The 16,397-nt window shown below is 52.0% G+C and overlaps 1 protein-coding gene across 4 annotated transcripts in view; it reads left to right on the top strand.

The window, feature by feature from the left end:
• RAB6B (RAB6B, member RAS oncogene family) overlaps positions 1-16,397 on the top strand; it is a 114,480-nt gene that overhangs the window by 9,057 nt on the left and 89,026 nt on the right. The window lies entirely within an intron of this gene.

Here is a 16,397-nt window from a genome sequence, read left to right as displayed (position 1 = left end):
GCACAGTGAGCAGGACTTGACGGGCAGACAAAGGTGGGCATGGTGAGTAGAGGGCCAGGCTGTGTCAAGGCCGAAGGTGGTGAAGGGCTTGGGGATTCCGGGGAATGGAGTGTGGTGCAAGGTGGCTGGACTGTGGCCTTGGTGGGCGTCGCGTGGTGGGAGAAGGAGCTGAACTTGGACAAGTAGGCGAAGTCAGGCCCCAGAGAGCCTCGCTCCCACATGCAGGAGTCAGGGTCTTCCCTCCAGGCAGTGAGGACCCACTGGGGTTTGGATTAAGGAGGGACATGATCATGGGTTAGAGAAGAAGAAGGTGGGGTGGGGTCCGATTGGAGACAGGAGATCCAGGCGGCCTGAACCAGACAAGGCTGGGAACATTCTGAGGATAAAATGAGAGGAGGGCTCGTGAGAGGGTAAGCCAAGGCTCCTTCTCTGGCGGTGAAGTTCAGCCCCACTGGGGATGTCTGTCTTCCTGGTCCTTTTCTGTAGAGTGAGGAACAGGAACAATGAAGGCTTGTAGAGGAGGAGCTTGGCTTTTCCCTGCAAGGTCACACCATCCTCAGATGGACCAAAATTGGCCACCTTGAGCGCCTCTGTCCTTCCTGCCTCCACAATGCCCTGGGTTCCCTGACTGCTTCTGACCTGCCAAGGGGGTGCCCAGGACGCTGGCAGCCCTCCCACACTCTCCCCTTCTGCCACCTGCCCAGGGCAGAATGGACTACCCAGTGAGGAGCTGGCTATTAGATATCTGTGCTCCCCAACCCTCTGGTCATTGGGTCTGTGAGCTCCCTCTGCCCATGGTCATTGGGTGCGGGAGCTTCCCCAGATTCCTCTGGTGACTGAGTGTGAGAACTCCCTCCACCCTCTTGCCATCAGGCGGGCGTGTGAGCTCCCCTAGCCCTTTGTGCAGCTTCCTATCACTCCCCCACCCCCTTGCTAGGCTCCTCTTCCAGGGACACTTGACTCGCTATCTTTGCTCTCTCCCAGGGATTCCCTGCTCTTCTCTACCAGCTTCCAGCTTCCCAGCAAGCTCAGGAGTCCCTCAGGACTCCAGGGAGGCAGTGATCTGTAAGGGAGAGCGCCCCTCTCTGCCTTGGAGACAGAAACCCAACCTTCAACTGGCTGCACAAAAAGCGGAAGGCCAGGAGCCATGGAGCCAGAGTGGAAGTGGGGCTGCCATCCCGAACCCGGCCCTAGCCCAGAGCAGGCAGCCTGTTCAGGCCAGTTGCTGCAGTTCCCTGCCTCCAGGACAGCTCACGGTCTGTTCTCGAGGCCTGAAACCCCAGCCTCCAAAGCCCTGGTGACCCCTGCTCCTTGCTTCTCCTGCCTTCTGTCCAGGCAGGGCCCGTGGAGGTTACTGAGCACCACCTGCACTCCTTTGCCAGGGGGGCTGGTGGGTGGAGAATGTCCTATTAGGCATCATCAGTGATCACAGCATGTTTCAGTCACCACCCATGGCCCTTTGCGCAGTGCCAGAGTAATTGTCTGTGAGGTCAGGGCGGGTAAGGAGAGCTGTCGCCTCGGCTCGGTGCTCAGCAAGGGTGTCTCCCTGCCAGGAACGCTGGCCTGGAGAAGAGCTGGCCTGGAAGCTGGCCACAAGCAGCTCAGTTCAGCTTTGACCTGTGGGAACACCCGCTGGTCCCCCATGGCCTCTACCCCTGAGGCAGAGGCAGAACCAAAAAATCCCATTCCTGGTTCAGAACTGGAGAGTTGTGCCTGTGGCCTCTGGGGGTGGCTAATTCTGAGAGAGGCAGAGAACATGTTCTGTTCTGACCTGTTGCTGAGCGGGGAGTCAACACTGCACAGACTGAAGAGGGTAAAGGGAAGCATTTAGAACAATTGTTTCTTGTTGATTTCCCCCTCCAATGAAGGGAGAGGGCTAGGAGAGAAAAACGGGTGTCGGGGGAAGAGAGCTGTGAAATCACTGAGATGGAGGAGGGAGGCGCTGCCACCAGACACAGACAGGGTTAGTTAGGTGAGCCACAGCCTGTCTGTGACCATGACCTGGGGCTTTGAAAAAGCCGGGGTGGTTTGCTGCTCTGGGCGGTGGCGCTGTCCATGCCTGGGTTCTGACCAAGTGGAACGGAAGGCTGAAGTTTCCCACGGAGGCATTCCTGCATATTGGAGCACAGGACCAATTCTGTTCCGTGTGGAGGACGAGGCGAGCAGCGGGGCTGCTGCTATAATGGTGGCCGATAACCTGCAGCCAGGCAGAGCAGGAGGAGCGGAGAGAAGGGTCCTCACCTTGCCCTGGGGATCAGGGAGGACGACCATCAGCTTCACTCCCCGTGTGCAGCCAAGGCGGGGCTTCGGTGAGCAGACTGAGCTGTCTCTCCCTCCCCAGTAGTTCCCAGGCTGGGCTGCTGTGAGTAGGGTCTAGTGTTGGGGGCAGGAGATTTTTGTTTGGGTCTGTGCTCTGAGGTAGAGAGAACCTCTGGGAAGGGTTTCTTTTCAGGGAGGAAAAAAAAAAAGTTACCAAAGTAGCCACTTATTTTTAGGATATTAACAGATCCTACGTGTACCACCAAGATCCAGAAATTCTCCCCTGATTCTAATTCATTAAATCTCCCCCTCCATTCCTCCACATCCAGCCAAAACACGGCAGGCTTCTGTCCAGGCCAGAATATGAAACGCAGGCCTGAAAAGGTGCCCAGCTAGCCTGTCCGCCCTGCTTCTCCCCCACCTACATCAGAAGAGGGCAGAACCCCAGATGTTGGTCCAAAAGAACTTGGCTCCTCTCCTACCTCCACCATGCAGCAAAAGGGCCAAATAAGGCCAGGTTCTGGTGGACAGCAGTGTTGGCTCCTCCGTCCACCTCAGCTTGGGGGAGGGCTGGGTGTGATGTGGGAGAACTGGCTGGGCAGTGTGCAAAAATACACAGTGAAGTAGGCACAACAGGGGTCAGCCCCTGCCCACCCACAGCCTCCATCCAGGCCAGCTGGTAGCTTCGGTCTTAAGGCAGAGAGACCTGTGAGGTGATTAGCTACTTCATCAATATAGGAAAGGGGGTGGAGGCTGAGTGAAGAGTAGAGGCAGCGTCTCTTAGGAACCTGTGACTGTGTGATGGTGTGGTAGACACGACCTAAGGTGACCCCCAGTGACTCACATCCTTGCATGGTCCCCTCCCCTTGAATGCACATGGAACCTGAGACATGCTTCTAGCCAATATGGTATAGTAAATGTGATGGGGTGTACCTGCCATGTTGTGAGAGGGTCTGTGAGGGGCCACGTGGCAAGGAACTGTGGATGGCCTCTAGGAAAAAAAGAACAGCCCCTGGCCCACCGCCCTCGAGAAAATGGGGACCTCAGTCCTCCAGCCACAAGGAACTAAATTCTGTCAGCAACCTCAGGAGTTCGGAAGTGGATCCTGAGCTCTGGAAAGAAACATAGCCCAGCTGATACCATGATTGCACCCTTGTGAGACCCTGAGCAGAGGACCCAGATAAGCTGTGCCCATACTCCTGCCCCATAGAAACTGTGACATCATCATGTATGTTGTTTTAAGCTACTGAGTTTGTGGTGTTTGTTATACAGCGCAGATAACTAACACAGATGGGGTGAAGATGTCTGAGGGAGGGAATGCCTTAGAGATGCCCTCATTTTGCAGACAAGGAGTTGGAGCATCCAGCAGGGGCTGTGACCTGCTCCCAGTTACAAAGCTGGCTGGGGCCACCCACAGCAGGCGCGAGGGAAGCCCCTGGGAGCTGGGTTCTGGTTCCCACTCTGCTACTGCTCTCCCTTCATGTGGCGCTGAGCAAACCCGCCTGCTTCTGCACCTTTGATTTTTCTTGTCACGTGATCAGACGTTTCCTAGGCACCTTCTTGCCATGACTTGGCATTCTGAAGCTACTCAGATCTGAGATCTTTCTGGAAGCCAGCCTTCTGCGCCTTGGTACTGTTTACTCTTTGCTGGTCCTTGGCCCCTCCCATGTGGTGTGTTTCCACTGGGACTTCAGGAGGCAGGGTCTTCCTGCCCTGGGCACACTTGGACTCAGAGAAACCTCTGAGGTGGAGCTCTTGGCTGTGCACCAGGAGAAGTATTGTCTGGCCATGACCCTGGGGCTGTGTGATTTGGGGCAAGTGGCCCCTCTCTCCACCTTCACAACTTCCTAGCTCAGTGAGCAGCTTGGACAAGATCAGCTGGCTTATGCCATCTGTGGTGCTGCTTTTGAGATGGGCTCCTTAGGGCCCTGGAGCTTATGGGATGGAAACAGGTGATCTGGCTATTGTCTCCCTGTCTTGGTTACCCAGGCATTCAAGCCCAGGGGCAGACTTGGGTATTAACTCAGGTCCCCTTACTCCCTTCCCCTAGTCTGGCCCTCTGGCCACCCCGAAGCCTGACCAGCAGTCATTTCTGGCCCAACAGGAGTGGAGACACAGTTGCCTGCTGGGTGGTCCTGTGCCCACTTCCAAGCCCAGGGTCCTTGGAATCTAGAGTGCATTTTCCATCCCAGAACACAACAGTAAGCATTACCTGGAAGGCTGTCCCTACTCTTTGAGTCGATCCTGGGCAGGTGACTTTGAGTCTGGCCTGAGGGCAGGAGGAGGCTTCTGTCTGTTGAGAATGGGGAAGCCTTCAAGCCCATTTTTCTCACCAGCTGACTGTGGAGGTGCAGGGCCTGGGATTGCACCCAATTTCTCCTTGTCAAAGCAGCAAGGTGAACAGCACTGTGAAGGCTGTGTGAGGACAGGAGTGAAGCTGGGCCAGCAAAACTGCCAGGAATAGCTTCCTAGGCTTATGGAGACCTCAGAGTCAGCGCCCAAGGCTGCCCAGCCCAGGGGTTCCTCTGAGAGGGGGTGAGCATCTGGGAAGATGCTCTGCCTACAGCAGCCTACAATCTGGAGGCCACCTTCCACCTTCCTGAGTGAACTTGGTCACATGGCCAGGCCACTGCTGTGCCCCCAGGGATGGGAGCTGTGGGTCCATTGTCACAAAGCCCCTCTGACTGGACCCCAACTAACAATCTAGGAAACACAAGCCATGCCTCTCAACACTCTTTCTCCCCATTCTCACTGCCCCTGTAAGTGAGGCTTTTCACATTAATGCCACCAGCAATTTCCTTGGCAAGAAAAGGATGAGCTTATATATTACTTCACCAAACTCCATGCTGTGGATGGGTCAAGAGTTCCTATCAGTTAAATAAATTACCAAATTGCATTAATACCAGCCTTGTCAGAAGATCAGCTGGTGATGGGCACTAAGCATACTTACATTTCTCTCAAACATACATATACTCACTATGAATTAATTCTTCACAGCACCCAGGCAGCCACTCAGACACATGGATGTGATTGGCATGTGTAGGGTCTGGCTGGAACTGGGCTGAGCTCCAAACCAATGGAAATAGACTACATTCTGCCCACTGGTCCGGCTATCCAGGAAGTGGTGTATGCTGTGGGCAGGAACTCCTTTTCTGAGTTGATGTTGGAGGGTGGCTAGTCCTCAAAGATAGCGGGTGCTGGTGATGTGCTGGTGATGTGCTGGTGTGGAACCTGCTCCTACTTGAAGCTGACAAGTGTTTGAGATGACTCAGTGAGATAGAGTGGGTCCAGACAGTGGGTGGATTGACTGGGTGGGAGGAGCTCTGCAGCTCACACAGCTGTGTGGTCAGATCTCAGGTGGCTTTCAAGAAGCCCTGAAGATGATGTATTTGTAAGGTTCTCATTTTCACAGCTAAGACACCAGGGGAACTAGAGGGTTTCCAGACACCAGGGCTCTGGTGCCTGTTTCATTGAGCTCACATGTGCAAGTGTGTGTGTGTGTGTGTGTGTGTGTGTGTGTGTGTGTGTGTGTTTGCACGCATCAGTGAACGTGCACACATGGTGGTTACACATGGGTTCTGCCCGCTGAGCTGATCTATCTGGACTTGATCCATCTCCTGGTCTGTGGTTAGAAGTGCTCACAGCAGTTCCCCAGTACCCAGCTAGATCCTGCCTCACTGTGAAGATTAATTTGATGCCAAGTATAGTTATAGTCTAGTTCCGTAGGAAAATGTCATGTTGACCAGAATGTCTAACTAATCAGCACAATATTTCCTGAATGTGCCAGTAATCTGAGAGAAATGGATGTGTACATGTGTGTGCATAATTTTTTAAATCAGCATTATTTTGACATAACTTTAGGCTTATAGAAAATTATAAGAACAGTACCAAAATTTCCCATATGCCTTTCACCCAGAATGTCAACTTCTTACTGCTCTCAGAGGATTCATAACACTGCTGTGAGGTAGTCATTTCTGCTCCCATCCTATACAATAAAACCCTAATATGCAAATCGACCAAACAGCGAAACAATCGGTGGAACGACCGGTCACTATGATGCACACTGACCACCAGGGGGCAGATGCTCAACACAGGAGCTGCCCCCAGCCTGCAGGCCACGATCTGCAGAGGTGGTGGGGGGCAAGGCCAGCAAGCAGGCGGCGCAAGGCCAGCCAAGGTGGGTGCCAGTGGGCCACCCTCCCCCGATCGCCCTGCCTGTCGCCCCACAGATCAGCCCTGATCGCCAGCCAGGCCTAGGGACCCTATCCTAGGCACCAGGCACCGGGCCAGCCAAGGCACCAGGCCTCTAGTTGTTAATATAAGGAAGCTGCGCCTCAGAGGATAGTAACTAACCCAAGATCACACAGAAAATAAGTGGCAGAGCCAGGATTAACCCTACCAGACCGCTGTACCGATTTTTCGGTACTTTGCCTAGACCTATTTTCTACAATGTCTCCAAGTTCCATCTTATTCTAACCACTTGTTTGCATGTAAGTAACATTTTTCTATATCATGTTGATTTTTTTCTCTTTAATGCTCAGGAGCCCAGGTATAGGGGACAATTAGGTTCAGGGCCTCAGGTCTGGTAGGGTTAAAATCCAGATCTGTCAGACTTTCAATGTGTGTCCTGACTATATTGGCTGTAGTGTGAGTGTGCATGTCTCCTGTCCTTCTGCCAAAAAACTTACTTTCTTGTGTTGCAGGTCTGCTAGAATGAATTATCTCAGAATTTTATTTTTATTTTTTTTACCTTCATTTTTGAAAGATTTTTACTGGGTATAGAATCCCATGTTGACAACATTTTTCTTTTACTCATTCAAAGATGTCACTTCCCTTTCTTCTAGTCTGTATAGTTTCTGTCAAGGTAACGAGATATTTGTTCTATGTTTTCTTGGGTCTGTGGTCCAACATAGTGTAGTAATTTTTGTTTAAACAGTCAGTTATAAGGAGATTTTAACAATATGAAAGAAATCTTACATATTTATTCATGCAGTGACCATATTCTGTGTTCCTCATTCCTTTGTGTAAATCCACATTTCCATCTGGTGTCATTTCAGTTTCCTGAAGGACATCTTGTAACATTTCTTATTGTGAGTATCTGCTGGTCATAAATTCTGCCAGCATTGTATGTTTGAAAAGTATTTCTTCTTTGTTTTTGAAAGATGTTATATATCTGAAAGTTATTGAATTCTAGGTTAATGGGTGTTTCTTTTAGTAGTTTATAAATGGCTCCTTTGTCATCTTGCTTGCATTGTTTCTGAGGAGAAATAGCTGTCTTCTTTATCTTTGTTTCCCTGTACATAAGGTATCTTCCCCCCCCACCCCCCCACCCCCGGCTACTTTTGTGATTTTCTCCATATTGTTGATTCTGTGCAATTTGTATATGATGTGCCTTCTTTGGTTTCTTTATGTTTCCTTTGCTTAAGATTCATTGAACTTTTTGGATCTGTGGGTATATAGTTTTCCTAAAATTTAGAATATTTTCAGTAATTATTTCTTCAAATATATTTTGCTGTCACAATCTCCATCCTCCAATCCTTTGAGGACTTCAATTACATGTATGTCAGGCTATTTGACATCATCCCACAACTCACTGTTGTTCCAATTATTTATTTTTATCCTTTTTCTGCATGTTTCATGTTCACTGGTACTTTCTTCTCTAGTGTCTAATCTATTGTTAATCTCATCAGTGTATTTTTTTACCCTGCACATTGTAGTTTTTACCTCTAGAAGTTTGTCATGTCCTTTTTAATATTCTCCACATCTCTGTTTAACTTTTTGAACATATAAAATGCAGTTAGAATAATTTTTTTAAATGTCATTGCTAATTCTAATATCTGTGTCAGTTTGGGGTTGGTTTCAATTGATTGTATTTTCTTCCTCTTTAGGGGTATATTTTATTGTTTCTTAACATACCTGATAATTTTTTTAAAAAATATTTTTACTGATTTCAGAGAGGAAGGGAGAGGGAGAGAGAGAGAGAAACATCCATGATGAGAGATAATCATGGATTGGCTGCCTCCTGCGGGGACCGAGCCCACAATCTGGGCATGTGCCCTTGACTGGAATGGAACCTAGGACCCTTCAGTCCATAGGCTGAGGCTCTATCCACTGAACCAAACCGGCTAGGGCTACCTGATAATTTTCTTATTGGATGCTGGACATTGTGACTATTGCCATGTTACTGGGTTGTTTTTGTATTCCTATAAACATTCTTAAGATTTGTTAGTTGAGACCAGGGTGGTGTTTAGTTTCGGGCTAATTATTACCCACTATGGAGGTACAGCCCTTTTGACTCCTCTCTCCAGTGTCCCAAGATTTCCACTCTGGAAACAGGCGGGAACAGGTGAGAACAGGCACTCTCCCAGGCCCTGTGTGGATTCCAGGCACTGTTTCCTTTAATCCATTTGAGCGGTGCTTTCCCCAGTCTTGAGTAGGTTTCCTTACACACATGCACTAAGCAGTCCTCAGCTGAAAGCTTGGAGGAGCCCCTTTGCAGACCTCTGGAGTTCTCTCTGTGTGCATCTCCCGCCTCTCTGGTACTCTGACTTGTGAACTCCAGACTCTCAGCTCTATCTCCTCAATTCAGGAAGCCCATCAGGTTCCATTTGTCTCCCTCCTCCCTATGCTGTGGCCTGAAAGTTTCTCAAAGCAATAATTTGGGGGCAGTTGTGGGGCTCACCTCATTTGTTTCACGCCTCTCAGAGGTAATTTCCTTCAGTGCCTGAAGTCCAGTGTCTTGAAAATCATTATTCCATATATTGCGTCTGTCCTTTGGTTCTGTCATGTGAGAGGATAAATCTAGTCCCTATTACTTCATCTTGACCAGAAGCTGAAATCTTGGAACCTGGGTTTTTCGTTTATTTATTTGTAAGGCACATCGGTCTGGGCCCATGACTGCAAACACTGACTCGGACAGGGGATGTTAGCATCCTTGATTTTCCTCAGTGATGTTCATCCAGTTGATGACATAAACATGTACATTTTCCCTGTAAGTGGCCACATGATTTCTGCACTCTAGACTCTTTTCAAGAACTTTTTGCTATTCAACTCTTATAAAAAGCTCAGCAACCAGTTCGGTTTTAGCTCACGAGTACTGTGACTATTGCAGTTGGTCATGTATTTTATTAAAAAAAATATGTTTTATTGTTTTTTAGAGAAAGAGGAAGGGAGAGTGATAGGTAAATGGAAACATTGATGACAGAGGTCATTGATCGGCTGCCTCCTGCACACACCCCATGGTGATCAAGCCTGCAACACGGTCATGCGCCCTGACCGGGAATCGAACCAGTGAACTCTTGCTTCCTGGGTCGATGCTCAACCGCTGAGCCATAGCAGCCAGGCTGGTCATCTATTCTTACTTTTATTTTTTGCTCTGACATCATCCCATGACTGCCAGGGAGATCGGGCAGCTTCTTAGTCTGACTTCAGTGACTTGAGTAAGATGTTGCAAGATGTATTTCTGTAAGTAAAGTTTGCTCCTGCCTTTTTAGTTTACATTTCCTTTGCCTTATATCTATCTCAAAATTCTTAATTGTAAATAAGAGAAACCTATTCTCTATGTCCAGCTGATTTGTGTAGATAATTAACATACAGAGTAATGATTGGGAAGAAGAGGAAACCTCAGGCCAGGTGCAGACTCACTTAATTAGAAGCTCCTTGTGTGGGTTGGGATTTCTCCCGTGTTTCCTCATTTAGCCCACGGTGAGCCAGTCAACCCCTCAGGACTCAGGTAGGAGCTGGCAGAACCCTGGTCTGGGGCCGCCTTTCTGTGCACTGGGTTGGGCAGGGGTGATTTGCAGTGTCCTGAAAGCTCATGGGGTCCTGGGAGAGGTAGGGGCTGAGGTCAAGACCAGACTACAAGCTGGGCCTGGGGGCTTTGGGAAGTGGGGGGAAGCTGGAGAGGAAAGGAAGAAAAGCCAAGACGAGAGCACACCATCAGGCAGAAGGAGACGTAGCCAAATCTCCCCTGTGGCAACCAGCGGTGCTGGTGTGACCATCTGAGCCTGGGGTTTCTCCGAGCCCGGCCCTGCTGGCCACCTGCTTCCTTGGAACTCGCCTCTTTCTGCCAAACGTGAAACCTCTGGGGAAGGAAGCAGGAAGTGGGTCAGGAAGGGAGACTGAGGCTGAACCTCCACGGCCCCAGCCCCGGGTACCGTGTGCAGCCCCAACAGGCCATCATGTCCCCAGACACCACAGGGCTGAGTTAAGGTGTTCTGGAGGAATGATGGAATGGAGGACCGGCCTTCCTGGGAGTACCTGTGGGTTTGCAGACTCGAGGAAAACTCCCCACCTGGAGTCCGAGCTTTCCTGGGTCACACGGGACCTTTATTTTGTTTTTCCTTTTCCTTTTCTGTCCTCACCCTTTCTACATGATTGAAGCATAGGCTGTTAGGCTGATGGGATTCTTAGAACCCACTCGCCCTGTTCCTTCCTACTCTAATCATTAGAGTCTAATGGGAAACTGAGACCCTGAGCAGGGGTTGGACAGGTCCAAGGTCCATAGCCAGCCAGGGACATACATAGGGCCAGTACTTCCTCCTGCACCCCAGGCTTTCTCCTTTCCAGCAGGTGGTGGGGGGCATTGTGAGGCTAGTGGATGATACCCTCTAGCCCTGACTCAGGGCAGGCTTTCCTGGGGTCACTGGGCTTGGTCAGAGGACAGGGGACAGGTGGAGGACAATGGGGCAGTGTGAGGGTCAGCAGTGGGTCAGTCTCCCAACTGGAGCAGGAGAAAGGGTCTGGGTCACCCCAGCCCACCCCTGTCCTGCCAACCTCCTTCCCATCCTTCCCCCGCTCCTCCCTCCTCGGTTCTGTCTTCCCCGAGTCCCTCGGTGAGGCCCAGGTGGCTGAGCATTCTCTGGCAGAGGGAATTAACACACTTAATTAAAGTGTCCAATGAAGAGCTTTGCATATTTCTTAATTACAGTCGGAGTCTTTGGGGGAACAGTTTGAAATGGGATTTTTCACGTGTTTCCTCATTTAGCCTACGGTGAGCCAGGCAGCCCCTCAGGACTTGGGTAGGAGCTGGCAGAGCCCTGGTCTGGAGCCACCTTCTGTGCACTGGGTGGCAGGGTGGGTGTGGAGGGGAGAGCCTTGCTGCAAGGTTGGGGTTGGATTTTCTATTTTTTGAAAACAAGGCTCAGGTAGATGTAGCTGTGTCTTATTACCACAGGGCCTGGGGGCTGTGCGCCCGCAGGAGGGCCAGTAATGGGGGGCTTTGGGGCAAAGGTTTGCAGGGCATGGTGCATCCTCCCCGGAGACCCCTGTGGAGCAGGGAAGCTGGGCCAGGATGGTCCTGGCCTCCTTCTCAGCTTCAGGGCAAGGACGGAGCCCCTCGGAGCAGGCCCTTCCCAGCACTCACAGCATTTCCTGGCTGTATGCTGCAAACTGTGCTGAAGGGATAACCGAGTCAGCCAGCCTAGCCGAGGAGTGGGATGCTGGCCTGAGAGCAGGTTTGCCTTTTCCAGGGCCACCTTCTGACAACTGCAGACTCTCTCTGACCTAGAGCTGGCTGAAGGGGGGCTGTGGGCCAACATTCAGAGGCTCTTTCCCAGGCATCCCACCATGGGGGCCTAGAAATGGCAGTGGGTTCCACCAGGTCTTTTCTGCCTCCCATTCTGGGCCAGTTCTGGGACCCTGAGGAGGACCAGGTGGGACCCCATTGCCTGTCCAGCAGAGCCCGGAACTGGCGTGGGTGGTCAATGGGAACGCGTGGCTGAGAGCAGATTGTGGGCCCAGGTCTGGCGGGGCTGGGCAAGGGGGCCACCTCGTGGGTGGGGCTCTCTCTGCCAGGCCTTGGCAGACCCTCTACGAAGTCTCCAGCTAATTTCTTGTGCTCTGCCTCACATTCTCCTATGTTTCTGGCCGGCATGGCAATCTCTCCACCCATACCCACACCTACTATGGAGATGGCAGGGCGGAGAGGGGTCCTTCAAAGAGGGAGGCCGTGTCAGCGTGGGAATCTGGGGGCTCATGGGCCACTCAGCTGTCACCCTGTGGCCTGGGCACAAGCCAAGGCCCGGAGCCCTGGGTGGGTTTGGTTTCACGTGGCAGTCATGTGTGAGGCGCGGACTTTGGCGTCAGATCTGGGTTTGTGCGCCAGCTCCACTGCTTACCGGCTCTGTGACCTGGGGGATAATAACTCACTCATTGGATCGTGACGAGGATCCAATGAGGGGCCCTAAGTAAAGCACCAGATTTCTTGTCTGGCTCGAAGAGAAAGCCCCGTAAGAGTTCGAGTTCCTACTCCTTCCTTCTAGATGAGGTTCCTGGTAAATACTCAGTAAGGAATCGTCTGACCCTGGTTTGGTTGAAAGGAAAATGCATCTCTCTGCTTAATCAGGTGGGACTAAACTACAGGAATATTGCTAAGCCAAGAGCCTAGACAAAGAAAAGCTCAAATGATTTGGCTGCTTGTTTTTAATAAAATCCTGGCAGTAGAGTGGGATCTTTCAGAAAAAGCTCAGCTTTGCCATACTGGTGTCTCAGACTCTTGTTAGCTGTATTCGGGACAGTGTGACCTTGAGAACGGAGCCCAGTGTGACCTTGAGAACAGAGCCCAGGGTGACCTTGAGAACAGAGCCCTGTGGGGAAGACCACTCTCTCAGAGGCTGCAGGGGCTGGTGGGAAGGCAGGAGGGACCTCAGGGGAGTGTCTCCTGCCCCTCCCATGCGCCTTTCCCTATCCGCACCGGTTGAATGTCACTGCTCCTCTCCGTTCTCCCCTTGGCTACAGCCCAGTGGTAGTGGCCAGTCAGGTGATGGCTGCAGCCTCCTCCTCCTGCTCTTTGTGGTGAGACTGGGGAAGCGGCCAGGTAGATGGGCTGTGCGAGCTCCCCATTTCCGGGTTCCGGTACCTCCTACTCAGGTGTGGGGTGAGGAAGGGGCAGTAGCCTTTCCGAGGGGAGAGGAGCTGGCACAGGACAGCCCGTTTGCCAGCTCAGCCTCTTTATGTGAGGCCAGGGTGGAGCCTGGGCAGCTCTCAGGGCCCTCGGCAGCCTCCCAGAGACGGTGTGGAGGTTGCCTTTCCTGCATTCGTGTCAGGCAGCGTGGCCCAGGCTTTCCTCTGAGAGCTGCAGTGCCCGGAACATCCCTGAGTTCCGTCCTGGAGCCCTGGGGTCAGGGGCAGGGTGGAGGCCCTGCAGTCACACTTGCTCAGTGGGGGCTGGATCTCCATTCCTGAGGCTGCAATGGAGAGTGCAGATACGTGCCGCAGGGAGGAAGAGCCATCGGACAGGTCTAAGCAGGTAGCCGAGCTGACAAGTTCAAAAAGGGCCTGAGCCCCGTTATCCGGGCAGCCTCGGAAAGAGGACTGGGTGGTCGTAGGGAAGCTCTGAGGCAGGGAGGAGGGGGCCTTCTGCCCTGAGAAATGAGGAAAACGAGCCTAGAGGAATAGAAAGAGATTCCCTTTTGGAGCTCATCAGTGGTGATCCGGTCATCCAGCCCAGGACTCGGTTGGGGTGCTGGGCCCCTGATGTTCAAACATGCCCACTCTGGCTTTGTAAGCCCTCCTGGGCCCCACAGGGCGCCTCAGTTTCCGGTGTCTGAGCTTCTGGTTTGGGTCAAGCACTTGCTGAGTGCGGAGAGGCTCTAACCTGCAGCTGGTCCCAAGGAAGAGGTGCCTCGGCTTGGCAGGGGCTGTTCCCAGGACTCCGGACATCCACAGTGATGACAGTGATGACCTGGCAGGACTCTGAAACCCAGTTTGACTCAAAGATGCCAAGAAGGGTCAGAACTCGGAGCTCAGTTCCTGGTCAGGCCGCCTCATCCTGGCCTCACTCAGCTCTGGCCCTGGGCACGAGGCTGTCCACTCATTGCCCCCTGTAGAAAGCGGGGGTGACATGAATACCCGCTTCAGAGTGGAGGACCACACAGGTCGGTGCTGAGGGCTCAGCACAGCGTAGCTGCGGGCGTGGAATCCTGCAGCTCCAGGCAGCAGGTGTCCCATCTCCTCTGTTTACTCCTGTCATGTAAATCCTCCTGGCACGGCCCCTGGCGTGTGCCTGGAACAAGCTCTATAAACACACGTGTTGCCTAGGATGGTTATTGTGGGAATGTTCAGAGAGTATTGGCTGTGGCCGGGCCCCCACACCTGTTCCTCCTGACAGTCCCAATAAACAAGTTGTTTTCTTGGGATTTTCTCCTTCTACCCTGTGAGCCAGTGGCTGGTGTCCTGAGAAGGAGCGGCTCGGCACTGGACACCCTGTGGGGATCTCTGAGTTCTCAGCTACTCCACGAACCTCCTGTTCCTCTGTGTGATTCCACTGTCTTTCCTGCCTGTCTGCTCAGCTGCCCTGGGGAAGAACCTGGGAGAAAGGAACCTGGTGTCTCCCCACCTTCTCACCCTGCTCTCTGATGCTTGTCCCTTGTCCCGGGAGTAAGATGCGGGAGTGTCACTGCCTAGGGAAGTTACCGGTGGGCCCTGCCATGCCTTCTTGCCGAGGAGGAGGCTGTAACTTCCCATTGTCTTTTGGAAAAGGAGGAAGCTGTGCTCCCTCGCATTTGTCTGCCTCTCGCTGGCTCAATGTTGCTCCACGTTTTACGCTGGGGTCCCCTTAGCAATCTCCAGCCAGGCCGTTCTGGGTGGGGAGCCCCCACTTCCCACCTTCATATGAAATTTAAGGGCAGATTTAAAGCAATTCGGAAGTACCTTACAGATTAAATGCCCATCAATAGCTTTTCAAAGGACAGTTTTCAGTTGCAATTAGAAGAGACCTTGGGTGCGTTACTGCTCACCCCAGAGAGGTTCTTCCAGAATGTGGCTCTTCTGACACCAGCTGGGGTACTGCAGTCCTTCCTACCACTGCCCACCCAGAGTTGGTGTCAGACTCCCCAGTTTAAGGGCGTAGTCCCCAGTAAGACTGCCAGCCACACGTGGGGTCCCCAGCGACACCACACTCTGACCAACTGGCTACAAAGCCAAGGGCTCCCAGGACCCTCCTCAGGCTCCACAACTCACCAGAACGATTATAAGGTAGCAGTTTTATTACAAAGAAGAAAGATCAGGAACAGCCAGATGGAGAGACATGGCGGACAAGGCGAATTCAGTGGTGGTGGTGGTATCAGCTGTTTACCTGCTACCTACCTCCTTTCCGTGCTAAGCATTTCCTGCGTGCCTGGCACTTTTATGATCTTATTTCATTTCTACTGCTGCCCTTTGAAGTCTCTGATGTTATGTCCAAATGAGGCATGGAGGTCCAGAGGGGCAGGGACCACCTCAGAATGATGGAGCTAAACAGTACCCCAGCTAAGATTTGGATCCAGCTGACCCATTCCAGGTCAAAGATGGAGCCACCTAAATTTGTCCCAAACACAGTCCAACAGATGTTCCTTCTGGCTAGAAAACTATTGTCTTTCCTTTACAGCTGTGGGCTGACAGGAGGTGGCTGCCCTTGTCTGTTAGATGTTGTACACTGAGGCCTCAGAGAAGGACCTTGCCCGGAGGAGCCCCGTGGGTCACCCTGCTCCATTCAGGCAGTGACCAGCTACCCCGCCAGGTGGAGACCGTGGGCATCCGGTCCGAGGATCGGGGAGAGGCAGACTGGAGAACTCTTGGGTGCTGGCTCTCCTGCTTCCCCACCAGGGTTGTGTGTTCCTGGCAGCCGGAGCAGAGGCGACTGTGAGCCAAGCTCAGCTGTGCCAGTCCCTTCTGAGCTTCCAGGGGCCATGGTAGACTTGGTGGGACAGTGTGCAGGGGTCCTCAAACTTTTTAAACAGGGGGCCAGTTCACTGTCCCTCAGACCGTTGGAGGGCCGGACTATAGTTTTAAAAAAAAAACTATGAACAAATTCCTATGCACACTGCACATATCTTATTTTGAAGTAAAAAAAAACAAAACGGCAAAAACACCCGCACGTTACTGAAACTGGTTTGGCTCAGTGGATAGAGCATCTGCCTGCGGACTGAAGGGTCCCAGGTTCAATTCCGGTCAAGGGCATGTACCTTGGTTGCGGGCACATCCCCAGTGGGGGGTGTGCAGGAGGCAGCTGATCGATGTTTCTCTCTCTCATCGATGTTTCTAACTCTCTATCCTTCTCCCTTCCTCTCTGTAAAAAATCAATAAAATATATTTTAAAAAAAACAAACAAAAAAAACACCCGCACGTGGCCCGAGGGCCGTAGTTTGAGGACGCCTGGT

This window comes from Eptesicus fuscus, chromosome 18, assembly GCF_027574615.1.
Source record: "Eptesicus fuscus isolate TK198812 chromosome 18, DD_ASM_mEF_20220401, whole genome shotgun sequence".
NCBI lineage: Eukaryota > Metazoa > Chordata > Mammalia > Chiroptera > Vespertilionidae > Eptesicus > Eptesicus fuscus.
The sequence above is the reverse complement of the archived record's forward strand: the minus strand, read 5'-3'. Positions and strand labels throughout refer to the sequence as shown.